This window comes from Anolis sagrei, chromosome 2 (genome assembly GCF_037176765.1).
Source record: "Anolis sagrei isolate rAnoSag1 chromosome 2, rAnoSag1.mat, whole genome shotgun sequence".
In the NCBI taxonomy this organism is placed as follows: domain Eukaryota; kingdom Metazoa; phylum Chordata; class Lepidosauria; order Squamata; family Dactyloidae; genus Anolis; species Anolis sagrei.
The window spans coordinates 5,616,428-5,644,146 of record NC_090022.1 but is presented as its reverse complement, the minus strand read 5'-3'; the positions used below and the strand labels follow the sequence as shown (position 1 = coordinate 5,644,146).

General features: G+C 47.4%; 1 long non-coding RNA gene across 1 annotated transcript; it reads right to left on the bottom strand.

Annotated features, from left to right (window-relative positions):
• Window positions 1–16,779: 16,779 nt before the first annotated feature.
• Window positions 16,780–27,237, bottom strand: LOC137096249 (uncharacterized). The gene is made up of 3 exons (XR_010909375.1): window positions 27,202–27,237; window positions 23,885–24,190; window positions 16,780–16,858 (listed from the first exon to the last, which is right to left on the bottom strand). It is a non-coding gene; the product is annotated as an uncharacterized lncRNA (long non-coding RNA).
• Window positions 27,238–27,719: the final 482 nt, after the last annotated feature.

Sequence of the window (27,719 nt, the reverse complement as noted above, 5' to 3'; positions counted from 1 at the left end):
GACCAGCGCTACGGTGCAAGCACTGAGATAGAAGCATCCCTCATGGATCGACTCAACAGGTTCCCATCGCTGAAGATGAAAGATTGCAAACAGCTTTGGGACTTCAGTGATCTTTTGTTAGAGTTAGCTTCAGCCAAAGGAAATCCAGAGCTGCCGGGATTGGCATGTCTGGACCAGCACATGCCGCAGAGTGCCATTCTCTGCAAACTTCCCTCCCCCCTTCGAGAAGCTTGGGGAAAAGAGGTGTTCAAGTACAAGGAAGCAAATGCAAATGTATACCCACCCTTCAATTTTTTTGGTGGATTTTGTCACTAAAGCGGCTCGTGAGAGGAATGACCCTCAAACAGGTCTTCCCGCTTTGTACCAAGGCCTAAAGTTTGAAAAGCCCTCCAAAGGAGACAAAGTGCAGGGCAAAGAACTTAAAAGGAACTTGAGTGTCAAGATGACAGACACAACTCCTCCAGTTTCGGTTCAACCAGTTGGCAACAACAGCATCACCTGTCCCATTTATCAAAGGCCACACAGCCTAGCTGAATGCAGAAAGTTCGGGAAGAAGCCTTACAAAGAACGGCTCCAAATAGTTCAAAAGGCCAAGGTGTGCTACAGATGTTGCGGCTCCACTATTCACTTCTCCAAAGACTGCAAGGAGAAGGTGAAATGTCAACACTGCAATAGCCTCAAGCATTGCTCTGCAATGCGCAACTTTGATTCTGCTCAATTCAAAGCAAAGTCAAAGTCTCCTGTCAAAGAAGAAACTAAAGATGACCAAAAGCCTACAGAACCTCAGGTAGCCCTCAAGGCTCCTGCTGTTGCCTGCACCAAGCTTTGCCAAAATAACAACAAGCCCAGGATTTGTCACCCAATCTGCCTGGCAGAGGTGTATCCGGACAAGCAGCCGTGGAACAGAAAAAAATTCTACGGCACCTTGGATGCCCAAAGTGATGCTTCTCTTGCAACCCCAGAGTTCTTTGACATGTTCGACCTTCACAGCAAGACAGTGGAGTACACTATATCCACTTTTTCAGGAAAGAATGAGATGTATGGCAGAGTTGCGATAAGGTTCAAAATTTCGCCTTTTGGACAAAAGGCCAGTTACAAACTTCCTGACCTTACAGAATGCAGCCTGATCCCCAGGAACAAAGAACAAATAGCCACAAAGGAGGTGGTACAAGCTCATCCTCATCTCAAAAGCATCCAAGATCTAATTCCAGCTTTAGACTTGGAAACAGACATCGTCATGCTTATCAGCGCAGATTGTCCCACGCTGTTCCGTCTTAGCAACCAGATTGAAGGTCCTAAGGGATCACCCATAGCCCAGCAGTTGGCTGTAGGATGGATGGTGTTAGGCCCAGTCTGCCTGAACAAGATGTTCCAGCCTGTCATGAAAAGGCCTTCATTAATGCAAGGATGTGCCAGCCACATTTCAGTGTGCTGCCAGGGAGTAATGCCCGATTACTTTTCCATCTTCGAAGTCACAGAGAGAGATGAGCAAACAGCCTTCTCTAAAGATGAACAGGAGATCCCTGAGATGATAAACAACCAAGTCACTCAAGACCCTCAAGGTAACTGGATAGCACCTTTACCTTTCAAGCCAGAAAGACCGTCTCTACCCAACAACAGAGATGTTGCCCTTTATCATCTCCTGTCCTTAAGAAGAAGGATGTTAAAGGATCCCAAGGTGAAAACCCAGATCACTCAGTTTGTGGAAGACCTCTTCAGCAGCAACTACGTCGAACCGGTCAGTGCATGTGTGGAGGGAGAAGAGCAGTGGTTCCTGCCGTACCACAAAGTGACACATCCTCAGAAACTCAACAAAGTCCGCATTGTTTTTGATACTAGTGCTGAATGTCAAGGCAAAGCTTTAAACCATGTTCTTCTTAAAGGCCCCGACTTGCTTAACAGCCTGCTTGGAGTTCTTTTAAGGTTCAGAGAAAAGAAGTGTGCAGTAATAGCCGACACACATAAAATGTTTTACGCATTCTTAGTTCGCCCAGAACATCAAAGGTTCTTGAAGTTTTTATGGTTTTGAGAAACTGAGTCCCCCTCTGACGTGACCGAATACCAGATGAGGGTTCACGTGTTTGGTAACACTCCATCTCCGGCAGTTACCAATTATTGTTTAAAAAAGACTGCAGACAAATTTGACCATTTGTTTAGCCAATCAACATCAGCCTCAAAGTTGTCTAAGTCATCTTGGATCACCGGTCCCAAATGTCTTCAAAATCCTTCCTTTCCAGGAAGCATCACAGTGCCCAAAGACACCGAGTTGCCGGAAATTCAGTCTCGCAAATCTACCATCTATGGCCAAGACTCACCAAGGCAAGGTTTAAATCCAGCCAAATTTGAAAGATTCAGCAAATGGACTAGACTTCAGGCAGTCATTGCCAGGCTCATACATTACATCACTACCAAAAACAGTCGTGCAATTCAGTCCCAAGATCTTTCTAAAGCCTCAACAGTCATCTTGAGATCCACTCAAAGACATTGTCTCTCAGAAGAAATAGCTTGTCTAGAAAGTAAAACATCCTTGCCCAAAAATAGTTGTTTAAAGGACTTGAACCCCTTCCTGGATAATGAGGGTCTCCTTAGGGTTGGAGGTAGACTAAAAAGAGCAAAGATTAGATCCTGTGTTAAAAATCCACACCATAGCCACATAGCTCTGCTGTTGACACAGCATTTCCATGCAAAGGTTAAACACCAGGGAAGGACATTTACTGAGTCTGCCCTAAGAAACAATGGGTTTTGGATTGTTAATGCTCGTAAACTTGTTGTTAAAGTGATTAACAATTGTGTTAAATGTAGACATCTTAGACGTGGTTGTCAAAGTCAACTTATGGTGTATTTACCACCAGATAGAACAGCCACAGACCCCCCATTCTCTCACATCGGTATTGATGTATATGGACCCTGGGAGGTCACTGTAAGGAAAACTAGAGGTGGCAACGCCAATTCCAAAAGATGGGCAGTACTTTTCACATGCCTTGTGATTAGAGCAGTACACATAGAGGCAATTGAAGGCATGGATTCATCTTCCTTCCTCAATGCCCTTAAAAGATTCATAGCAATCAGAGGCCCCATTAAGACCATCAGATCTGACTGTGGTACCAATTTCATAGGACCTACCAAAGAGCTCAGTTGTCTGGCCCTGTTTGAGAGGGATGAAACCATCCGTGATTTCGCAAACCAAGAGCAAATAGTTTGGATGTTCAATGTCCCTCACGCGTCCCACATGGGCAGTGCCTGGGAAAGGATGATAGGTATCTGCAGAAGGATACTCAGCTCTATCCTAACAAAATACAAGCATCTTACACACGAAATGCTCGTCACAAACATGGCTGAAATCTCAGCCATTATTAACAACAGACCACTGGCCCCGCTTACCAGTGACCCAGACAATCCACAGTTGTAAACTCCGGGTTTAATTTTGACTCAAAAAGTTCTGGGTTGGAATGATATCATGTTGCCTGTTGCTGAGGGGTCATATAGAGCCCAATAGAAACGTGTCCAATCCCTGGCTAACCAATTTTGGAAGCGTTGGAAGTCAGAATACTTGAGTTTACTACAGAAAAGAAAGATCTGGCAACATGAAACTGCCAACGTGAAGGTTGGACATTTGGTGTTACTTAAACAAAAAGATGCTCCTAGACACCAATGGGCTAAGGGTATTGTCTAAGTTATATCCTAGCTCTGACAATAGAGTGCGCAAGGCCCAAGTTAAGGTTGTTTCTAATGAAAAGGTTTCCTTATTTGACAGGCCTATTAGCGACATGGTTGTGTTATATTCGCAAGACCTACAGTCTTAGAGTTATAAAAGTTAAAGGTATTTAACTTAATTTTGTTTAGATTTTCAAAAGTCTGAAAATCTAGGCCGGGAGTGTGACGGCGCGAGAGGGGCCACCTATGTATAGAACTGTTAGTTGCAAGATTTCAACTGTTAATCATTGAATCATAGAATCAAAGAGTTGGAAGAGACCTCATGGGCCATCCAGTCCAACCCCCTGCAAAGAAGCAGGAATATTGCATTCAAATCACCCCCAACAGATGGCCATGCAGCACCTGTTTAAAAGCTTCCAAAGAAGGATCCTCCACCACACTCCAGGGCAGAGAGTTCCACTGCTGAACGGCTCTCACAGTAAGGAAGTTCTTCCTCATGTTCAGATGGAATCTCCTCTCTTGAAGATTGAAGCCATTGTTCCGCGTCCTAGTCTCCAGGGAAGCACAAAACAAGCTTGCTCCCTCCTCCCTGTGGCTTCCTCTCACATATTTATACATGACTATCATATCTCCTCTCAGCCTTCTCTTCTTCAAGCTAAACACGCCCAGCTCCTTAAGCTGCTCCTCATAGGCTTGTTCTGCAGACCCTTGATCATTTTAGTCGCCCTCTTCTGGACACATTCCAGTTTGTCAATATCTCTCTTGAATTGTGGTGCCCAGAATTGGACACAATATTCCAGGTGTGGTCTAACCAAAGCAGAATAGAGCACGGGGAGCATTACTTCCCTAGATCTAGATACTATGCTCCTATTGATGCAGGCCAAAATCCCATTGGCTTTTTTTGCCGCCACATCACATTGTTGGCTCATGTTTAACTTGTTGTCTACAAGGACTCCAAGATCTTTTTCACACGTACTGCTCTCAAGCCAAGCGTTCCCCATTCTGTGTCTTTGCATTTTGTTTTTTCTGCCTAAGTGGAGTATCTTGCATTTGTCCCTGTTGAACTTCATTTTGTTCGTTTTGGACCATATCTCTAATCTGTCCATATCGTTTTGAATCTTGCTCCTGTCCTCTGGACTATTGGCTATCCCTCCCAATTTGATGTCGTCTGCAAACTTGATGATCATGCCTTCTAACCCTTCATCTAAGTCATTAATAAAGATGTTGAACAGGACCGGGCCCAGGACAGAACCCTGCGGCACTCCGCTCGTCACTTCTTTCCAGGATGAAGAGGAGGAAGCATTGGGAAGAATCACCCTCTGGGTTCATCCATTTAACCAATTCCAGATCCACCTCACCGTAGTTTTGCCTAGCCCACATTCGACTAGTTTGTTTGCCAGAAGGTCGTGGGGGACCTTGTCGTAGGCCTTACTGAAATCCAGGTACGCTACATCCACGGCATTCCCTGCATCTACTCAGCTTGTAACTCTATCCAAAAAAAGAGATCAGATTAGTCTGGCATGACTTGTTTTTGATAAATCCAGGGGCATGATTGTGTAAGTGTGAATGTTGTGAAGTGTTGTCCCAATCAGGGCTATCCCCCACACAATGATCAAGGATGAGCCACTGATCAGTATCTAAGCCATTCCGGCCTTCCTCAATGTGTTGTGTTTCTTGGTCAAGTGATAGCTGTGTGAGAATTTGGAATCTATTGTGTAACTGCAGCTGAGCGGAAGTATTCTGAGGAGGCTTCCAGGTCCTATGTCTCTTTCTAAGGGTGACATTCCTCCAAGCCTGAGGGTTGTCCACATCTGAGGTGATCTCCTCTTGAGCTTCCCCATAATGTTGATGTGATATGGGCTGCATGTCTAGGACAGCATGCTGTGTGGTGTCTAAGAACGGCTCGAGTTCCTGAATGCCCTTAAGGGTCTTAATACGGTCCTCGAGTTGTCGGATCCTGTGTTCCATGTGAGTGATCTGTTTACACTTGGGGCAAATGTAATTGAGTAATTGTTGCATGCCACAGCTTGTGCATGAGACAGGAAGATTTTGTGTTTGTTCCATCTGGAGGTTGCTAATGACCTCCTCTTGGTGTGTGTTTTATGTTGTTGTTTGTATGCAGTGGGGAAAGTGTAGGTTAGTGAGTGTGAGTTCAGATTTCTAGTGCCCTTTAAGACAAGGCTTATCCTGAAGCAGAAGGGAACAAGATGGCTTCTTGCTTCCTCAACTTCTGTGGGAGCACACTGACCTTTGAGTTCAGGCCCTGGCTTATATATGGTAAACAGGAAGCAGAACAATGGGCAACTAATTGCTGGCCTGCACTGCTGGCTAAAAGAATGTAGCCTCGCCCTGCCTCTCAAACAAAGCAGCACTCAAGCAGCTAATTTTAAACACTTACTCAGATTTCTAGTGCCCTTTAAGACAAGGCTTATCCTGAAGCAGAAGGGAACAAGATGGCTTCTTGCTTCCTCAACTTCTGTGGGAGCACATTCCTGGATGACTTGTTTCCCAATTTAGGGTTGGATGTCCTCTAATCCCTCATCCACTCCATCTTACTGAGGTTGAAGATGACTTTCTTTTTGTGAGAAGACCGAGGCAAAGAAGGTATTAAGTAGTTCTGCCTTTTCCCTATCCCCTGTCAGTATTGCCCCATCTTCTCCTCAAAGAGGCCCTATCGCCTCCTTGTTTTTCCTTTTTCTACTGACATAAGAAAAGAAGCCCCTTTTATTGTTTTTAATGTCCCTGGCAAGCCTGAGCTCGTTTTGTGCTTTAGCCTTGCGGACCTTTTCCCTACAGGTGTTGGCTGTTTGTTTCAATTCTTCTTTGGTGATTTCTCCCTTTTTCCACTTCTTGTGCATGTCTCTTTTGTGTCTTAGCACAGTTAGAAATTCTTTGGACATCCATTCTGGCTTCTTCGCACTTGTCCTATTTTTTCTCTTTGTTGGCACGGTTTGCAATTGCGCCTTGAGTATTTCACTCTTGAGAAATTCCCATCCATCCGTAACTCCCTTGTCTTTTAGTATCTGTGTCCACAGAATGCTGCTCAGTGTTTCCTTCATTTTTCAGAAATCAGCTCTCCTAAAGTCCAAAATGCAGGTTTGACTTTTCTTAATTTCAGACTTCCTTTGTACCTCAAATTGCAGGAGCACATGGTCACTTGCCCCTAAGGATTGTACCACTTCAACCGCATCGATCAGGTCCTCCGCATTTGTTAGGATGAGATCAAGAGTAGCCAATCCCCTTGTTGCCTCTTCTACCTTCTGGACCTTGAAATTGTCTGCAAGGCAAGCAAGGAATTTGTTGGACCTTGTACTCTTGGCCGAGTTTGTTTTCCAGCAAATATCAGGATAGTTGAAATCGCCCATGACTACTACATCTCTTCTCTGTGCCTGTTTTGTCAACTGTTGGCAGAAGGCTTCATCAAGTTCTTCCTCCTGGCTTGGAGGTCTGTAGTAGATGCCTACAACAAGATCTTTTTGCGTCCCAGTTTCCTTGTTTCTTAACCAGATGCTTTCAAGCTGGTTTCCTGGATTGCTGTCTTGCATCTCTTCTGCAGCATAAGAGTTTTTGATATATAAGGCTACTCTGCCTCCTCTCCCCTTTGTTCGGTTTCTGTGAAAGAGGTTATAGCCCTCGATGTCTACATTCCAGCGATAGGAGTCATCCCACCAGGTTTCAGTGATGCCTATGATATCATATTTGTGGTGTCGTGCTAAAAGTTGGAGTTGGTCATGTTTATTTCCCATGCTGTATCATGCTTAATCCTGCCCCTTTTACCCTGCTTATGTATAGTTGTATGGATTGGTTACTTATAGCTGTCAATCAGTACTGTTTGGCTCCACCTCTTCCTGCAGGAAGGGAGTGCTTCCTTTCTTTTCATTCTGCCGTCAGAGTTTGTAACAGATGGACATGAGTAAGAGACTTGACTCTAAAAGACCCTGATTTAAATTACCTCTCAGCACCAGTTCTGAGGGTTTTTACCCTTGAGATTTGTGCTTCATGTTCAGACCAACCTGAATGATGTTGGAAGTCTCAAGCGCCTTCTAACCGGTTCTTTTGGCACCAGAGGAAGATCCTGAGTCTTCAAACATAGGCCATCTGAACTGGGGTTGTGGTTTGCTTCGGCATTCACAGCCATTGAGGAAAGAGGAAACTTGGAAAGGCTTCTCAGCTTCAAACACCTTGGACCCAGGACTAACTGAGACTGTAACGTATATTTTCCTTCACCCCTCTGAAGTTTCCAGCTCATTGCTTTAAAGAAATAACTCTTTGTGATCAATAAAACTTATTTTGAGCTATTTACAGCGTTTTGGGTTTTTGAGAGTTCCAGTTTCCTATAGGAGGGCAAGAAGCAATCCCCTGGGGAGATATGTCCATGTCCCCTTCATTAAGAATAATAGCCCCCAGGCGTGACGGCACAACATGCAAAAGGAATATGGTCAATGTGTTGTTGAAGGCTTTCATGGCTGGAATCAAATTCTCCAGCAACAGCAGCAGCAGAAGGGAGGCAGAGCACCATTTCTTCCTCCCAAATGTCACAGATGCTCCACACACATCACACACACAGCCCAGTGATTGGCGCCACTATTTGACTTCTTAATAAAAATATAACCACAGCAGGCAACGTCTTCAAAAGCTTTTGCAGTAGCAGCAAGCATTAGCAATAGCAGCATTGTCCCTTGAAACACTGATCACCGGGGGGGGGGGGGGGGGGGGGCTTTTTCCAAAATGTATTTTGTGAAATCTAGCCATGACTGGGGTTTAATAAAACATGTTTCTGCCAGCATACCATGCCATGTTTTAGTGGTTCACAGCAGGTTGGTCATCAGCCTAATGGATTGCCCTGTCTCCAGGTTTCCTTCTCTCTTCCACCAATGTCCTGTTAAGAAGAGGTGCAAATCCACAGGTTGCTGGTGAAGTGGAAGAAGGTGACTGGCATTACAGTGCAGACACAATGCTGTAAGCTCACAGCAGCCGCTCTCAATAACGACACAGGACGCCAATCCGTAATCAATCAAGAACTTTTACTGCTGGACATTCATACACGAAGAAAGCCAGGATTGGCCGGCAGCCGCGGTTCAACCCTTATATACCCTCCGTCACAATTGAATTCCCCCTTCCCGCCAACTGAGAATCCCGCGCAATATTCCCTGCCAAATGCCAACTGCTTCCCCCCAAGGCCACCAGCTGCACATCCTTATCAGCATCCCATGTCAGGATCCTGGTTTTTTGCGCCAAGATTCAAGGCCTGGAAACCGGTTCCTGACATGACGTCCTCCTCCTCCTCCTCTTCTTCCTGGAATGGAAATACATGTCACTACTATATTCCTTCCTCATCCAGTGAACCTTGATACTTTTTCAACAAGCTACAGTGAAACGTTGGGTGTATCTTCCCCAAAACCTTCGGTAGTTGCAACGTATATGTGACATCATTGATTTTACTGGAGATTCTAAACGGCCCGATATATTTGGGAGATAATTTCCTGGACAGGGCATCCAGCTTGAGATTTTTGGTGCTCAACCATACTAAATCCCCTTTCTCCAATCTCTCTCCTTCCCTCCTTTTCTATCCACAAATAACTTATACTTCCGTTGGGCTTCTCTGAGTGATTTCACTACCTCCTCCCAACTCACCCTCACCTTGTCTGGCCACCCCTCCTTTCCCCACGGTTCCTCCTCCTCCCAACTCGGTAGCTTAGGCAAAGGGGCTACCTCCATACCGTAGACTATTTCAAAGGGGGATTTCCCTGTGGATGAGTGACAAGCCCCATTGTATGTGACTTTTGCATATGGGATAAGGTCTGCCCAGTCGTTCTGGCAATGATTTGTGTATGTCCTTAGGAATAATCCCAATGTCTGCTGAGTGCACTCGACCCCCCCATTGGTCATGGGATGGAACGCTGAACTCAGGGTCCTTTCCACCCCCATCAGTTGCATGAACTTTTCCCAGAAATATGCCGTAAACTGCACCCCTCGATCGCTGATCACCTGATCAGGACATCCATGCAACCGATATATGTGTTTGATAAATAGCTCAGCCAACCTTTCTGCAGATGGCAATCTAGGCAGCGCCACAAAATGTGCCTGTTTTGAGAATAAGTCCATCACTGGCCATATGTAGCGCTGACCCCGGCTATTCGGGAATTCGCCTACAAAATCCATAGCAATCACACTCCATGGCTTCGACGGCTCTGCTACCCTCTGCAACAACCCTGTTGGCTTTTGCGTGGGTACTTTGTTCTTCGCACATGTGTTACATCGGGATACATATGATTTAGTATCACCCCTCATCCCGGGCCACCAACATTGGCGTGCCAGTAACTTCAGGGTTTTCGTAACCCCCGAGTGTCCTGCCCCCTTATTGTCATGGCATCTGATCATCATTTTTTCCCGCAGGCTGACTGGGATGTATACCTTCTTGTTTACAAACCCCAATCCACCCTTCCATTCCACCTTTTCCTTGTTCCTCTCCAGCCACTCATTCTCCTTGCATGCCTGTCTTATCTCCTCCTCCCATCCCCCGTCCTTGCTCTCTACCCCCACCAGTCTCTGACTGCGTTCCGCTTGTGCTCTGGTCTGCACCGCCATGCCCCACTGCCGCTCCGAGAAAATACTCCCCTTTGGGTCTTGCCCCCTCCCTTCATCCTCTGGCATACGTGACAACGTGTCTGCCACCACATTTTGTCTCCCCTTGTGAAACTTCAGCTGGTAATCGAATCTGCTGAAGAACTGCCCCCATCTTATTTGTTTTGCTGACAATTTCCTGGGTGAAGTGATATATTGTAGGTTTTTATGGTCGGTCCATACCTCAAAGGGTATGCCGCTTCCCTCTAACAAATGCCTCCATGTCTCCAGAGCTCTTAGGATTGACAGGGCTTCCTTCTCCCACACCGGCCAGTTTCGCTCAGCTTCGCTGAACTTTTTTGAAATGAACCCACATGGCTTCAACCTCCCCTCCGGTTCCCTTTGCATCAACGCTGCCCCATAGGCCCAATCCGATGCGTCACAATGGATTACAAATTGCTTAGTCAGATTGGGGTGGATTAGGACAGGTTCTTCTGTGAATCTGCGTTTCAGTTCCTCGAAAGCCCTCTGGCATTCTGCTGAACAATCCAATTTTTCTCCCGGGGACCGCACCCTTACTGTCTCCCCCCTCCCCTTTGTCTTCAGCAATTCGGTGAGGGGCAGCGCCACCTGAGCAAAGTCTTTTATGAACACTCGATAAAAGTTCGCAAACCCTAAGAAAGACTGTAACTGTTTGTGTGTTTTGGGAGGTCCCCATCCCCTGACATCCTCCACCTTTGAAGGATCCATTGCCACCCCTCCCAGGGAGATCCTGTATCTATTTGTTCCGTATTAAATTCGCACTTTGGCAGCTTTGCAAACAGCTTTGCTTCCCTCAATTTCTGGAGCACCTCCCTCACCAATTGAATATGGGATTGCTTATCACGGCTGAATATGATTACATCATCCACAAAACAGTACACCCCTCGGTACAGTAACGGGTGCAGCACCTCGTTAATCATTTGCATAAATGCCCCTCCCGAGCCTTTTAGCCCGAAGGGACACACGGAATATTCAAAATGCCCCAGTGCACATGAGAAAGCCGTTTTCCATCTGTCCTCAGGCCGTATCCGCAACTTATGATAGGCCTCAATCAAGTCGATTTTTGTAAACACCCGTGCCTCCGACAGTCTCGACAATAAGTCCTTGGTCAGAGGCAATGGGTAAATGTTGGTCATGCTTACTGCGTTCAGCCCCCTATAGTCCACACATAACCTCAACGAGCCGTCTTTTTTGTGCCTAAATAGCACTGGGGCCCCCAATGGGGATTCTGATGGTACTATGAACCCTCGTGCTAAGTTCTTATCAATGTACTTCCTCAGCTCCTCCATCTCCTTCGCCGACATGGGGTATAGCCTACTCCTAGGCAGCTTAGCATCTTTATTGAGTTCAATTTTCACCTCGACCCTTCTTGGGGGAGGGAGCTGATCTGCTTCCTTCTCATCAAACACGTCCTCAAAGTCTCTATATTCGGGAGGGATCTCTGGCACCCCATCTGTCGTGCATCCCTCCCCCTTACAACACTCCCCTTTTTCTTCGTCTTGGAAGCTCAGGCTGCCCTTTCTCCAATTGATCTGTGGGTTTGCCTCCCTCAACCACGGCATCCCCAATATTACATTATAAGTTGCCATAGGGGATACTACAAATTTTATGCCGCCTTCCCAATTCCCTATCTTGCACTGCACTTCCCTCACCTCGAATCGCGCTGGGGCTCCAGCCACCACTGATCCATCCAGCTGTGAAAATGCTACAGGGGCTGGCAAGATGGCTTTCTCATACTTCAGTTCGTCTGCCAATTCAGGGGTTGTAATGTTCCTGGAACAGCCACAATCCATGAGGGCTTTGCAACTGGCCCACTTCCCCTCCCCTTCTAGCTTTATCAGGAACACTAGCATTCCTGGGTTGTGACTCACCAGATCCCCCACTGGGGCCCTGTGAGGGAGGCTCTCTTCCGCTCTCTTCCCAGCGGCCGGTTTAAACCTTGTCTGAGGGGGATCCCCCCCTTTTCGCTGCCCACAATTTGCGGCCTGATGCCCCAAACGGCCGCATACAAAACAGCCGCCTTTCTGCTCCTTGGGTCCTCCGGCTGGGCCTTTCCCGATCGTGCCTCTCTCCGTCCTCCGACTCTCCTCCTTGGCTCTCGTCTGCTGTGGTGCCACCCCTCGATGTCTCCTGACCTGGGCCAGGGTCTTCTCGATGCGGCCAGCCATCTCAATCCATCCGCCTATCTCCTCCGGATCATCGCGATGAAGCGCCCAAGCCAAGATTTCCTTCCGCAGGCCTTCCTTAAATATCTGGACCTTAGTGGTACCGGACCACTCAGGCACCCTTTCTGCCCGCAACTGGAATTCTTCCACGTATTCAGACACGGAACGCTGGCCTTGGGTTATTGTCTGCAACTTCTCTCTCACTCAGACTCTCTCAAGCGGGTCCCTGAAGCATGCTTCCATCACTGCTAGGAATCGCCTTGTGGATCCCAAGCATGGGTCATGTCTGGCATGGAGCTGGACATACCACTCTGCCGCTCCTCTCCTCAGTGCTGCGCCCACTGCCCGCACTCTGCTTGCCTCCGATCTGAAGGTGAGTGCGTTGTCCTCTAAATAACCCTTCACCATGGTCAGGAAATAATCGAGGCTCCCGGCTTCACCTCCAAATTCGACTCTCAGCTCCTCCCTTCTCTGGTGGGGGAGAAGGGGCTGCATCTCCCGGCTCTCTGCTCGCGGTGGCCCTCCCTGGAGCCCATGCTGCTCCGGGGGCAATCCGTATTGCCCTGTGCCGCGCCTGGCTCCGGCCGGGGGCACCAGAACCATCTGCTGGGACGTTAGCGTTAGGCCCCTCGGTTGTCTTCCCTCCTCATCACTCTCTGCCCCGGCTCTCCAACTCACCTGCGTTTTAGGCCGAGCTCCGGGTCCCCGGTCGCTTCTTTCCCCTGCACTCCACACCGATTCCCCTCGGGGTTGTGATTCCTCTATTAAGGGGGCCAGCCGCTCCATCACCCTCGACATCACTGCGAGGGTGGTTTCCATGGCTGCCACCTTTTCCTCCAGATACTCCAACCTCTGCGGGGAGGGGAAATCTAGCCCACTGCTTTCTCTCGCTGCCGCCTCTGCCCCCTTCACCCGCCTCTGGGTCACCCCGTTGGGCCGGGCATAAGCAGTCGATGAAGCCAAGGCAGCCACTCTCTCCAGCTCCTCCTCCGCATTCTCGAAAGGGGAGTCTAGCTCTCCCTCTGCCGCTGGATTTTCCTCTCGTTCCATAAGGGTACCTCACCGCAGCCGCAGGACGGTACTGAAAATCCTGGCTTAATGTAAGCTCACAGCAGCCGCTCCTAATAACGACACAGGACGCCAATCCGTAATCAATCAGGAACTTTTACTGCTGGACATTCATACACGAAGAAAGCCAGGATTGGCCGGCAGCCGCGGTTCAACCCTTATATACCCTCCCTCACAATTGAATTCCCCCTTCCCGCCAACTGAGAATCCCGCGCAATATTCCCCGCCAAATGCCAACTGCTTCCCCCCAAGGCCACCAGCTGCACATCCTTATCAGCATCCCATGTCAGGATCCTGGTTTTTTGCACCAAGATTCAAGACCTGGAAACCGGTTCCTGACACAATGCCATCCTTGAATATTCTGGATGCAGAAATATAGTTATTTTACATTAATTTTGATAGGAGAGGAAGGGAGGAGAAAATAAAATAAGGGTGACCCCCTGACTAAGGCTGTGTCAGCCAGAGGAACCCAAGGATTGAAAAATATTATTAAAGTAAAGCAAATAGAAGCAGCTAACCAAGAGATCCCCTTCTCCCACATCAAAGCCCCACACGTGCCAAACCTGCCCACACCGTTTCTAAACTCCCAGCCCCTTTAAAGAAAAATATAAAGAAAGAAAAATAAATAAAACAAGTAATGCCAAGCTAAGGCAAAAAGCCCCCAAATCTTTCCCTGCTCGCTTGCAGTAAATAAGGCAAGCAAGCAAGCACTGCAGGCAGGAGAGAGCGCAGCAGCAAACCGGCCAGCAGCTCCAAAGGACGCACCCACAATGGCTGCTTTGGGGGCAGCCGCTCCATTAAATAGCCTTGTGACATCACTGTTTTCTGGGCCTTTGGCCCAAACACCTCTTTCTCCTCCTCAGAGGCATGGTGAAGGACTCCTTGGGTCGCATGAGGAAAGCCATGTGGCCCAAAAACCAAAGAAACAGTTACTGTGCAACTTTCTCTTTCGTTTCACCCCTTTTTTCGTTCAAGATTGAACGATTGATGGTACGAAACCAAAAGCAGGAAAGAAACAAATTAGATAAATACTGAGATAAATACCGGGCCTGGGCCCATGACTACTATTTACTGTCCTGATTTTAGAGTTTTTTAAAAAAATACTGGTAGCCAAATTTTGTTCATTTTCATGGTTTTTTCCTTTCTGTTGAAATTGTCCACATGCTTGTGGATTTCAATGGCTTCTCTGTGTAGTCTGACAAGGTGGTTATGAGAGTGGTGCAGCATTTCTGTGTTCTCAAATAATATGCTGCGTCCAGGTTGGTTCATCAGGTGCTCTGCTATGGCTGACTTCTCTGGCTGAAGTAGTCTGCAGTGCCTTTCGTGTTCCTTGGTTCATGTTTGGGCAATGCTGCTGCGTTTGGTGGTCCCTGTGGAGACTTGTCCACAGCTGCATGGTATTGGATGTTTGGGTGGATGCTGTTGATGTGGTCCAGGAGCTTGTTTAATTCTTCCTATCCATGGCTACAAATGGTGAAGGTGTCATCCACAAATCGGAAACACATAGTGGGCTTTTTTGGTATTGTTTCTAGGACTTGTTTTTCAAAATGCCTCAACCCAGGAATATGATCATCTGAGTTAAGTGAAAAACCCATGCTGCCAGCAGTGCATGAGTTAAACCAATGGAATGTAGAGCATGTGTAGATCAGAGAAGGTAGTTAGATGGTATAACAAACAGAGGCTTGAATCTGAATTAATGAGCTGATAACAATTTTGTATAAATGAGTCAGTCGCCATTTGTCCTGTCTCTTTCATTGTGATCATAAAAACAAATAAGTGTCATTGTAATGACTAAAATGTAAATAAAACTTAGAGAAAAGAAAGTGTTTAAAGCTAGTTAATTGGATAGCAATAAGCCAGATAAATACACTGATATATCTCCCAAACTAATTGCTTTACCAGTGCCACTAGTGGGCACACCTCATAAGGCTACAAGCCAGTCAGCAGGCCCAGTGCAGTCACAGTCAATCTACTTTACCCTTTTTTGGAAAACTTCCTAACTTTAACTCTGTCTCTCTGCCTAAGAAATTCCTTCTGTTCATGCATTTCAGCAAGCATATTACTCGATGCAGCAGCAAGATGGCCAAGGAGGGCCAACAACAGCGAAGGCATTGCTCTCAGTTTATGATTCCCACGTACAAGTTTGTGGGAGATGGGAGCCTCAGTGGACTACCCTGGGAATCCATTCCCTGACCAATTACGGCCCACTCCCAAATGAACTGCCACTGCGTACCTCATAAGGATGGAAGGATGCAACTATCTTAAGGTCTAGGAAGGGATCTAGCTGGCAAATCAGATGGAGCTGGAAGTAAGCAGCACTCGTGACCATTGCATCTCCTTGGGCTGCCCTTGGAAAAATGATCCCGGAACACTCCCAAGCTGTGAACACAGTCTTATAGTGGGAGTGCGGATCCATCCAGAACTGGGTGAAACATCTGCAATCCTAGGTTAGGGCCATTAATGCCCTTTTGTGTTAGCTAGGTTCGGTTTCAATTTGTTTTTCTTCATCCAGCTTATGTTCAACTCTAGCCATTCATTTAGAGGAGATATACTCTCCTTTGCTAAAACCGTTTTTGAAGGCATGGAGAAATAGATTTGGGTGTCATCAGTGTGCATCAGCACCCCACTAAATACTTCTGGATGATTTCTCCCAGTGCTTTCATGTAAATGTTAATAATCCCTTGTGGGATGCCATATCACAGCTCAGAGAAGCAGCTATCCCCAGGCACCACCATCTGGACCCTGCCTGTGAGGGACAATAGGAACCACTGCAAAACAGTGCCTCCGATTCTTATAATCCCCAGGTGTTCCAGAAAGATACCATTGTTGATATCAAATGCCGATTCAGAGATCTAGAAGCAATAACAGTAGCGCACATCCCTTGGCAGTGGTAAAATGGAGATTATCCACTAAGATGGCCATAGCAGTCTGAACTCTGTATCCTGCTCTGAAGCCAGATTGAAATGGGTTGAGGAAATGTGTGTCATCCAAGCCTGCCTGCAGTTGAAGGGAATATGTGGTACTATTGAATATATATTTTCATACATTACCTGAGCACACAACTGCAGCACTTTTTCCATGGTAGCAGTATGGATATTTCTTAGCAATATAGGCACAATCACTGAGAGCATCTTCTGATCCTTTACAATTGAAAGAGAATGTCCAGACAGGACTGTTTGTTCTTCCAAAGTAATCTCCCCAAGGAATTGATATGACATCTCCACACTCAAGTTCCTTGCACAAAACCTGAGCACGATTCAGATCCCATGTGTAGTCACACAGAGACCCCCACTCCTGGTTGTGGAATACTTCAATTCTTCCAGAACAGCGACTGAAACCATTCACCAGTCTGAACTTCCTTGGATCTGAAATAGGCATAACTCCTGTTACTTCTTCTCACCATTTCTTCACCAAAGATACAACATGGATGATCACATTGTGAGAGCAGTTCGGAAATATTGCCAGAATGTGTGACTCTATAGCAGGCAAACTTTGGCCCTCCAGGTGTCTGTTAGCAACTCCCACAATTGCTAACAGCTGGTAAGCTGACTGGGATTTCTGCTATAGAGTCACTCTCTGGATGCATCTGAAATTACATTATATGTGTTTACTGACAAAACTTTTACTTGCATGTTTTGACTGTCTCCTCATTGGCTTAATCCTGGGGAAGTTTCACTGCTTTCCACCTCCCAATGTTGGGCTTTAAATACCTTCAATGAACAGAAAGATCCAGATATAGAATTATAAACTCATAGAGTTGGAAGATATTGCCTGGGGCATCTAGTCCTACCCCTTGACATACAGGAAAAGCAAAATCAGATGGCCATACAGCCTCTGTTTAATAGCTTCCAGAGGGGGAGCTTGCACTACACTCCAAAGCAGTGAGTTCCACTGTTGAACAAGGGCCCTTCCACATAGCCATGTAACCCAGCATGCCAGGGCAGAAAATCCCACAATATCTGCTTTGAACTGGTTATCTGAGTCCACACTGCCATATATTCCAGTTCAAAGCCGATAATGTGGGATTTTATTTGGCTGTGTGGAAGGGGCCCAACTCTTAAGGTCAGAAAGTTTTTCCTGGTGGTCAGGTGGAATCTCCTTTCCTGTAATTTGAACCTATTGCTCCTAGTCTTCATCTACAGGGCAGCAGAAAACAAACCTGTTCCCTCTTCCTTATGGCATCCTTTCACATGTCTCCTGTCTCCTCTCACCCATTTCTTTAAGCTGCTCCACATGGTCTCCAGACCTTTAATCACTTTAGTCACCCTCCTCTGGACATGTTCCAGCTTGGCAATGTCTCTCTTTACTTGTGGTGACCAGAACTGAACACATCATGACTTCACTCAATCTAGATACTACAGGCAGTGCCCAAGTTATGAACAAGATTGGTTTTATAGGTTTGTTTTAAAGCTGAATTTGTATGTAATTCAGAATAGCTACATATTTTAAGTCTAGATCCAGGTGTGTGTGTATGTGTGGTGTATCTCTTCAGTTAGCATTAGGGAAGGGTTAACGGGAAGGGTCTTCCGGTATGATGGCGGAGAGCTAAACAGCTGACTTGCAGAGCGGTCCGGTGAGATCATCTAATCGAAGCCTAATCCCCCCCATCCAACCCCCCCCCCCACAACCACCAGCCGCCACCTTTGGCACTCGGGGGTTTGAAGGAACCCTCTGGAGGCCTTTTTGGCGAGTTCCATCAAGAAGGGGAGTTAAAAGGAAGGAGGAGGGAAGAGAGGTAGAACGCTGAGGCCTTCGCCATCTTAGGGCCTAGCAGAGCGTTCCCTCCCAACTGCTTAACGGTGGCTGCCGGACCGCCCCCCCCCCAACCGACCCACGACTCACGGGGGTGTGTTGGCTCCTGACTGCTGCCCGTCCCCTCACGTCACTCGGGGGAAGCAAGTTCTGACCTGCACCAGCGCTGTGGACGCCATTACTCCTCTGGCGGTTCGGCCAACATTTGGCTTGGCGCTCCGCGACCGCCTTGGCGCTTGGTTTGGCGCTTGGCTGCCGACGCTTCGCTCTACTGCCTCGGTTGCCTTGTGGACTTGGCGTTCCTGCTGCTCGGCAGTGGGGCTGCTCCGCTGGCCGGTTCCATTGCGCCCAGGTCCATCGGGAGGAGGTGGGCCGCGATCTCCGCCATCATCACCGCCGCAGCCGCCATTGCGGCTGGGGGGCCTGGCGCGCTGCTGCTCCTTGGCCTGGTTCCAGCTGGCGGCCCGCTGCTTGCGGCTCCGGCCTCTGGCGTTCTTCGTGGTTCCACGGCGCCTCCTGGCCCAGGGAAGGCTGGCCTCCTGCCGCTCGGCCAACCCCTCGCCTGTTCTTTTCGATCCGGGTCGGCTTGCCCTGTTATCTCCTTCGGCGTCCTCTCGGCGTCCCGTATTGCCTCTCGGCTCAGGAAGGACCAGCTCTTCATCGGAGCCTAGCTTGGCAGGCAGAGGCCCGATTGCGACCTTATGTATTGACAACTGGCCTGCAACTCCATCTATAGCTTCCTGTGCTGACTGAGTGCGTTGTCTGACACCTGTGTTGACCGACTGCATTAACTAGTCACTTGTCCCTACCGACTGTGCTGCCCAATCCATTGTGCTGTCCGATAGTGTTGTCCGATTGTGCTGTCTGACTGTGTGAGTGAGCCTGGCTAGGAGAGCCGACGGCCTGTAAAGGCCTGATCATCTGGAGCCCAGCGGTTCCCCTCGCGACCCCTCACTCCGGCTGTGGTTCATCATCAGTGATATTGCCACCTCAGGGCTACTGGCCATAGCTGGTCGACAGGAATTTTTACATAGCTGCTGTTACAAGATTTGCCACCGGCCGCCATCACTGTATTATGTTGAATTGTCATCTACCATATTATCGCCTCTAATCCGGAAAGAAACATAAACTAACTCATTATCAGACTCTGTACTCATTGTAGCAATCCTACCAACATTCCCTAAAGTCCCATAGCCTTTGCAATCTGTGGATTTCCATAAGATCTATATCCCCTGCCCTGGAACTAATTACTCTGGGGGGAGGGGGATTAATTGTGAATCAAGATAAGACTGTGGACTGAACGAACAAATTGCACTGTTTTGCACTGTTAGTACATCTGTTGGCCAACGGTGCTAAGTCTCCTAACTGCCGGCACTTTAACCATTGATTACCATCTGCACTTTAAATTCCTTGCACTTTAAACTCCTTGCACTTTAATCCCTTAACCCTCTACCACAGCAGTTGAGTCCAGTGCACTTTAATAGCCTCAGCATCTAGCACTTTAATACCTGCTGGCATTAAGTTATAGGGACTAGCAGCAATGTAGTACCAACGCTGCCACTCATGTCGATTCTTATCCCTTGGTACTTACTAACACTTTTGTTGGTGGATTGGGAGGGAGACGGGGTGGAGCGGGTGGGAAGATCCCAAAAATAACAATGCAGGGGTGGGAAAGGATTGGAAGGGAGTAGGGTGGAAAGAGGGAAAATTAACAGAGCAATTAACTTGGAATGAACCATGGGAAGAAGCTATGAAGGTGAAATGCAATATGGTAGAAGAGGGGTGTTCTGACAGCCGAGGGGTCCCCATAGAAACTATAACGGGGAGGGGGAGATGCAGGAAAGGGAGACCGCCAATTTGGCCTAGAGATAGAGGAAATTTGACAACTCAAATTCGGCTTAGAGATAGAAGAAGAAGAAATTTAACAATTTGTAATCGGTCTCCTGACAAGGTAAGTTGGTGTACCCAGGATGGCGGTCCCTCTGGGATGAAGATGGTGCTGTTGAACTCCAGATCTGTCAACGGTAAAACATCTTTCATCCAAGACATAATTTTGGAGGAACGGGCAGATCTGGCGTGCATCACGGAGACCTGGCTGGACGAAGCTGGAGGGGTAAATTTGACCCAGCTTTGTCCACCAGGCTTTTCCGTGCAGCACCAATCGAGACCCAGAGGGCGGGGAGGCGGAGTTGCAGTGGTCTATAGAAATACAATCCCTCTGACCAGAGGCCCCATCCCACAGTCAACTAATTTTGAATGTGTCCACCTGAGGGTGAGTGACTGGGACAGAATAGGGATTCTGTTAGTGTACCGCCCACCTCGCTGCACTACGGTCTCCCTACCTGAGCTAGCAGGGGTGGTCTCGAGTTTGGCATTGGAGTCCCAACGGCTTCTTGTGCTGGGGGACTTCAATGTACACGCCGAGGCTACCCTAGTAGGAACGGCTCAGGACTTCATGTCTTCCATGGCAACCATGGGGCTGTCCCAATGGGTATCTGGCCCCACCCACTGTGCTGGACACACATTGGATTTGGTCTTCTCTCAGGGATGGGAGCATGGTGGCTGTGTCGAGGAGCTGTCCATCTCTCCATTGCCATGGACCGACCACCATCTGGTCAGATTTAGACTTACTGTACCTCCTAACCTCTGCAGAGGTGGGGGACCCATTAAGCTGGTCCGCCCCAAGAGGCTTATGGATCCAGATGGATTCCTGACGGCTCTTGGAGAATTTCCCGCCTCCTCGGTTGGTGATTCTGTTGATGCCCTGGTCTCTCTCTGGAATAGGAAGATGAACAGGGCAATAGACACGATTGCTCCGGAACGTCCCCTCTCGAGTAGCTGAGCTAAACCAGCTCCTTGGTTCAACGAGGAGTTGGTAGTGTGAAGCGAAAGAACGAGGGAACTAGAGAGCATGTGGCGTTCGGATCCGAGCGAGCCAAACCGAACACGGTTTGTGTCCTTCTTAAGGGCATATGCCGTGGCAATAAAGGCCGCAAAGAAATCTTTATTTGCGGCTACTATTGCGTCTGCAAAGAACCGACCAGCGGAGCTGTTTTGAGTTGTCAGAGGCCTTTTAAATCCCGTCGCTCAGGACGGGAGCACTGACAACTCGGCAGCCCGCTGTGATGCTTTTGCTCAGTTCTTTGCGGACAAAGTCGCTTTAATACGTTCTGGTCTGGACACCACATTAACGGCAGCAGTTGAGGATGTAGCTGGAGCATCTGCTTGTCTGGTTTTATTGGATTCATTTCAATTGGTGAAACCCGAGGATGTGGACAAGATACTTGGAGGAATGAGGTCTACCACATGCATCCTGGACTCCTGTCCATCCTGGCTCTTGAAGGAAGCCAGAGGGGGATTGGCCGAGTGGGTAAAGGTGGTGGTTAATGCCGCCCTTCGGGAAGGCATAATTCCAGCGAGCTTAAAACAAGCTGTAATAAAACCGCTGTTGAAAAAACCATCACTTGACCCCACTCAATTCGACAACTATCGGCCAGTTTCCAATCTCCCCTTCTTGGGCAAAGTCTTGGAACGTGTGGTGGCCTCCCAACTCCAGGTATTCTTGGTAGACACGGATTATCTTGATCCGGCACAGTCTGGCTTTAGGCCGGGACATGGTACCGAGACAGCCTTGGTCGCCTTAGTGGATGATCTGCGCCGGGAGCTCGACAGGGGGAGTGTGTCCCTGTTGGTGCTGCTGGACCTCTCAGCGGCCTTCGATACCGTCGACCACGGTATCCTTCTGGGACGCCTCGCGGGGATGGGTCTCGGAGGTATTGTTTTGCAGTGGCTCCAGTCATTCCTCGAGGGTAGGTCTCAGAAGGTGTTATTGGGAGACTCCTGTTCAACCCCACAACCTTTGTCTTGTGGGGTTCCTCAGGGCTCAATACTGTCTCCCATGTTGTTAAACATCTACATGAAGTTTCGGGGTACGGTGTCATCTGTACGCGGATGATGTCCAACTCTGTCACTCCTTTCCACCTGCTACTAAGGAGGCTGTCCAGGTCCTGAACCGGTGCTTGGCCGCTGTGACAGTCTGGATGAGGGCGAACAAATTGAAATTGAATCCAGATGAGACAGAGGCACTCCTGGTCAGTCGCAAGGCCGAACAGGGTATAGGGTTACAGCCTGTGTCGGATGGGGTCGCACTCCCCTTGAAGACACAGGTTCGCAGCTTGGGTGTGACCCTGGACTCATCACTGAGCCTGGAGCCCCAGGTTTCGGCGGTGACCAGGGGAGCATTCGCACAGTTAAAACTCGTGCGCCAGCTGCGCCCGTACCTTGGGAAGTCTGACTTGGCCACGGTAGTCCACGCTCTGGTTACATCCCGCTTAGACTACTGCAACGCTCTCTACGTGGGGTTGCCCTTGAAGACTGCTCGGACTCTTCAAATGGTCCAACGTTCGGCAGCCAGATTGCTAACAGGCGCGGCACTCAGGGAGCACACCACTCCTCTGCTGCGCCAGCTCCACTGGCTGCCAATCTGCTACCGGGCACAATTCAAGGTGCTGGCTTTAGCCTATAAAGCCCTAAACGGTTCTGGCCCTACTTACCTCTCCGAACGCATCTCCTATGAACCGACTAGGACATTAAGATTGTCTGGGGAGGCCCTGCTCTCGGTCCCGCCCACATCGCAGGCGCGGTTGGCGGGGACGAGAGACAGGGCCTTCTCGGTGGTGGCCCCACGGCTGTGGAACGCCCTACCTGTGGACATCAGACAGGCCCCTTCACTGCTGGCATTCCGGAGGAAGGTCAAGACTTGGCTTTACGAACAAGCGTTTGGCTAAATAGTGCAATGAAGTACAGTAAGATGGTACAACTGAACATAGGAATTGGTATAAAGGATTATGATTCTGGATTCTGATTCTGATTTGTTTGCTGAGGCGCACGTTTATGATAATGATTGTTTTGACTTGATATGTTTTGTATAATGTGCTTTTAATTGCCTTTTTGATGTTGTGTTAATCTTTACTATGTAAACCGCCTTGAGTTGCCATTTCGGCTGAGAAAGGCGGTATAGAAGTAAAGCAAATAAATTAATAAATAAATAAATTAACACAAGTTGTGGTGTTTGTTTTGCTGTCTGTGCCCCTGTTCAGAAGATTCAGAAAATTTTGCCTCACTTTCTGTCCTTGTGATAATTGGATTTTGAATCTGTTGAATAGCCCTGGTCCTAGGACAGAACCCTGTGGCATCCCACTGCTTACTTTTCCTGATATTGATAGTCAAGCTTACTGGGTGGTAATTATTTGGGTTCTGTTTGTCCCCTTCTTGAAAACAGAGACAACATTTGCCATCCTGAATGGAGAGTAACTTGAAAAGCTTTACTCCCAAAATCAGTAAAACCAAACATTTCTGTAATTAATGTGACTCATGTTAAAATATGATATTGTTTAGGAAAATGGAAGAAAGTAGAAAAAGAAGGAGACTATGAGAGATGGCCTTATTCAAATCAAGGAAATTGTGGACTTGAATTTGCGAGAAAGGAGCAGGACAATTAATGTCCCAAGGTCTTGGAGGTCTCTCATTCCTGAGGTTGTCATAAGTCAAAGTCAACATGATGGCAAATAATAAGAATAACAACAACTTGGCAACTTGCCTCTATACCGATTCAATATTTCATAGTGATGCAATCCTACCTGCACATTCCACACTTGCGTCTCTGCTGTGGTCACAGCTGTGTTCTCCCCACTGTCCTTTGGGGCATTGCCTTAAAGAGTCTTCTTTCCCAGTGCAGTCCATTCCTTCTAGCCAGATGGGACCAGTCCCTCCTCCAAAACGTGCTCCACCAGATGCCCTCAAGGCCTCTCCACAGCCCAGTTCCCTGCACACAACTTGGGCATCCTGTAGATCCCAGCCAGCATCACAAATCGTCCCCCACGTTTCATTGTGAAACACCTCGACCCTTCCAGAACAGTTACTGGAGCCATTCACAAGGCGAAGCTCTGATGAAACAGAAGAGTTACAGCGTCACACTAATTTTTCAGGGGATCTCACAATTTCCTGGGGATCTCACAATAAAGATTGGGAATGCTGTGAAAGTATTTATGAGGGGTAGGAGGGGAAAAATCAGATATACAGACATGTACGACACCAGTGGGTTGTATGGAGAAGTAGTATGGGTAATGCAAAAGACGAGTTAAATTCAAATTCAAAACATATGGGAAATCCATAATCTTTTTAATAATAATAATAATAATAATAATAATAATAATAATAATAATAATAATTTTATTTCTTACCAGCCTCTCGAGGTGGGTTACACAATAATTTAATCACATAGATATTGCAAAAATACCACAAATACACATATTAAAATGTATTTCTATAAAATACATATTAAAATACACAAAACAGGGGGCAAATGACACATGTTTAAAACTCATGCTTAAAATTGACTGGTATATAATGCAGTTCAATGCATTTAAATTGGATTTTGAGTCTAAGATAACTAGATAATGCAGTTTCATTCTATGGCAATGTAGATGGGGCCTGAGATAAATTTCCCGACAATGCAGAATGCAAGACATGAAAGTTGATCTGTCTATTAGTGTTGGGGAATCTGAGCTGCTAGGCTCAAACATAACTCTAGTACTATGAGTAAACTTCATAACCAGCAGAGACTTATGTATGGTGAGCAGGGATAGCCTTCTAATCATCAGGATGGCTGAGGATTAAAGTGAAGTTGGTTAAGATGGTCCACCCCAGGAGACTGATGGATCCGGAGGGATTCCTGAGGAATCTTAGGGTTTTTCCTCCCATGGAACCTGGCGATCCTGTCGACGCCTTGGTGGATCTCTACAACAGGGAGATAACCAGGGCAATAGATATGATCGCTCCCGAACGCCCCATGGTCTTGTTGTGGCTCCAGTCCTTCCTGGAGGGTCGATCCCTGATGGTGAAGCTGGGAGATGCCTGCTCGGACCCCTGGCCTTTGACCTGTGGGGTCCCGCAAGGCTCTATTCTGTCTCCCATGCTTTTTAACATCTACATGAAACCACTGGGAGAGGTCATCCGGAGTTTTGGAGTTAGGTGCCATCTCTATGCAGATGACACACAACTCTATTACTCATTTCCACCTAATTCCAAGGAGGGCCCTCGAGTGCTGGACAAGTGCCTGGCCACTGTGGCTATCTAGATGAGGATGAACAAGCTGAAGATCAATCCCGACAAGACAGAGGTCCTCCTGGTCGATCGTAAACCGGATCGGGGTATAGGGTGGCAACCTGTGCTGGACGGGGTTACACTCCCCCTGAAGCACAGGTCCGCAGTCTGGGAATCCTCTTGGATTCATAACTTACGCTTGAGGCTCAGGCATCGGCGGTGTCCGGGAGGGCTTTTGCACAACTGAGACTCGTGCGCCAACTGTGACCGTACTTCGCAAAGGCTGATCTGGCCAGGATGGTCCATGCCTTGGTCACCTCTAGATTGGATTACTGTAATGCGCTCTATGTGGGGCTGCCCTTGAAAACGGCTCGGAAATTTCAGCTGGTCCAACGGGCGGCGGCCAGGATGTTAACTGGTGCTCCTTACAGAGAGAGGTCAACCCTCCTTTTTAAGGAGCTCCATTGGCTGCCGTTCATCTTCCAGGCCCAATTCAAGGTGCAGGTGCTTACCTACAAAGCCCTAACTGGTTTGGGACCTGCCTACCTGCGTGACCGCATCTCCGTTTATGAACCCATGTGTTCTCTTCGCTCATCCGGAGAGGCTCTGCTTGCGATCCCTCCTGCGTCGCAAGCACGTTTGATGGGGACGAGAGACAGGGCCTTTCCTGTGGTAGCCCCCCAACTTTGGAACACCCTCCCCAAAGACATCAGACAAGACCCTACATTGGCAGTCTTTAGGAAGAGTTTGGAGACCTGGCTGTTCCAATGTGCCTTTCCAGAATAGGAAACTCCAGCAATATGTCCCAGAAGCACTTTATCAGAGTTTTAAGATGGTCTGCACATTGCACTTACCCTAAAACCCTACATCCACCTGTCACACCCAGCACTTTTTAATCTGTACCCATTATATTTGGCCCGGCCCTAGTTTTATTGTGTTATGTTGTATTGTTTTTATTGTTTACTGCTATTATTTTAATGTTTGATTTGCTTTAAGTTCTGTGTTTTGTTATGCTGTTGTTTTATTGAGGCCTTGGCCTGTGTAAGCTGCATCGAGTCCTTCAGGAGATGCTAGCGGGGTACAAATAAAGATAATAATAATAATAATAATAATAATAATAATAATAATAATAATAATGTTCAGAAGATTTATTAAAGTAAAAAGAAATACATTCTTGATGGAAAAGTCTTGGAGCTCACTGACTTGCTAAATCTCATCTTCTAAAGAAGGTCAAAGGTAAAAAAAAAGTCCATACAGCTACATTTTGCCTACAGAGAGGCAAACTGCATCCTCACAGAGAGAAAGAAAAACAGAAGTAACAATGGTGGAGACCGCATGGCCTTCCGAGGGCCATTTAAACTTAGAAGGAAGTTCCCTCACAGAATCCCATGGCTACATCATCAAAGGGGAGGAGACAGTGGCTAGCAGTAAAAACAAAAGACAAAGCCCTTTAGGAAACATGCAGGCGAATGTGAGGGAAAGGATTCCCTGAGCTTGGTCCTACTCATTGAGGACTGGAAACATGATGGCACCAAGGCTTGTGCAGTCCAGGGATGAAACCCAACAATTAGAAAATATGAAATGGATAAACTGTAGGAACTGTACCCAATTAAAGATTGGGCGGCATAAGTTAAGGCACCGTCAGTCCTTGGAGTAAGAGAATGGAGCGGAGGAAACATGCCTTCCTCCGGATGGAAGTAAATGACCCAGATGGACAGGCAGAAGCAATTTAGCTTTTGGACTGTAATCCATTTCTATTCTGTTATTTTACTTTAGTAGGACAGAAGAGATGAATAACAAAAATATTTCATACTCCTGGTTTCAGATACAAATTTTAATGATAATGACTTACCTGTGCATATGACACCGGCCATATAAAAACCCGGATATACATCGAAATCATACTCCTCCCTTGGTCTTCCTTCACATTCACTGAGGGAGGTCTCTGTCCCATCACAGTGAAAACCATCAGGCCAGAAGGGAGCCGTTATTTCTCCATAAATTGGATAGTGTGGGGCAGGCAGGGCAGTTCCACAGCCAAGGTACCTGCACACCACCCTGGCTTCTTTATCACCCAAGTCTCTGGAATTTACCATTCTCCATTGGCCTTCGTGGAGGAGCTCAACTTTCCCAGCACAGCGATTATGGCCATCAGCTAATCTCAACACTGAGAAGGATGCAGAACAACAGTCATTATCAGGTTTTCGGGTGCAGGTAGGAACAAAAAGAATATTTACAAGAATTCAAAAAATAATTAAAAACCACGTTTGTTGACTATCCTGACAGTATTTTCAGTGCAAAAATACTATTTTTCTATGGAAAAGGCAGATTTCTATGCAGAAATAATATTTTCTGAGAACAATGTTAGGT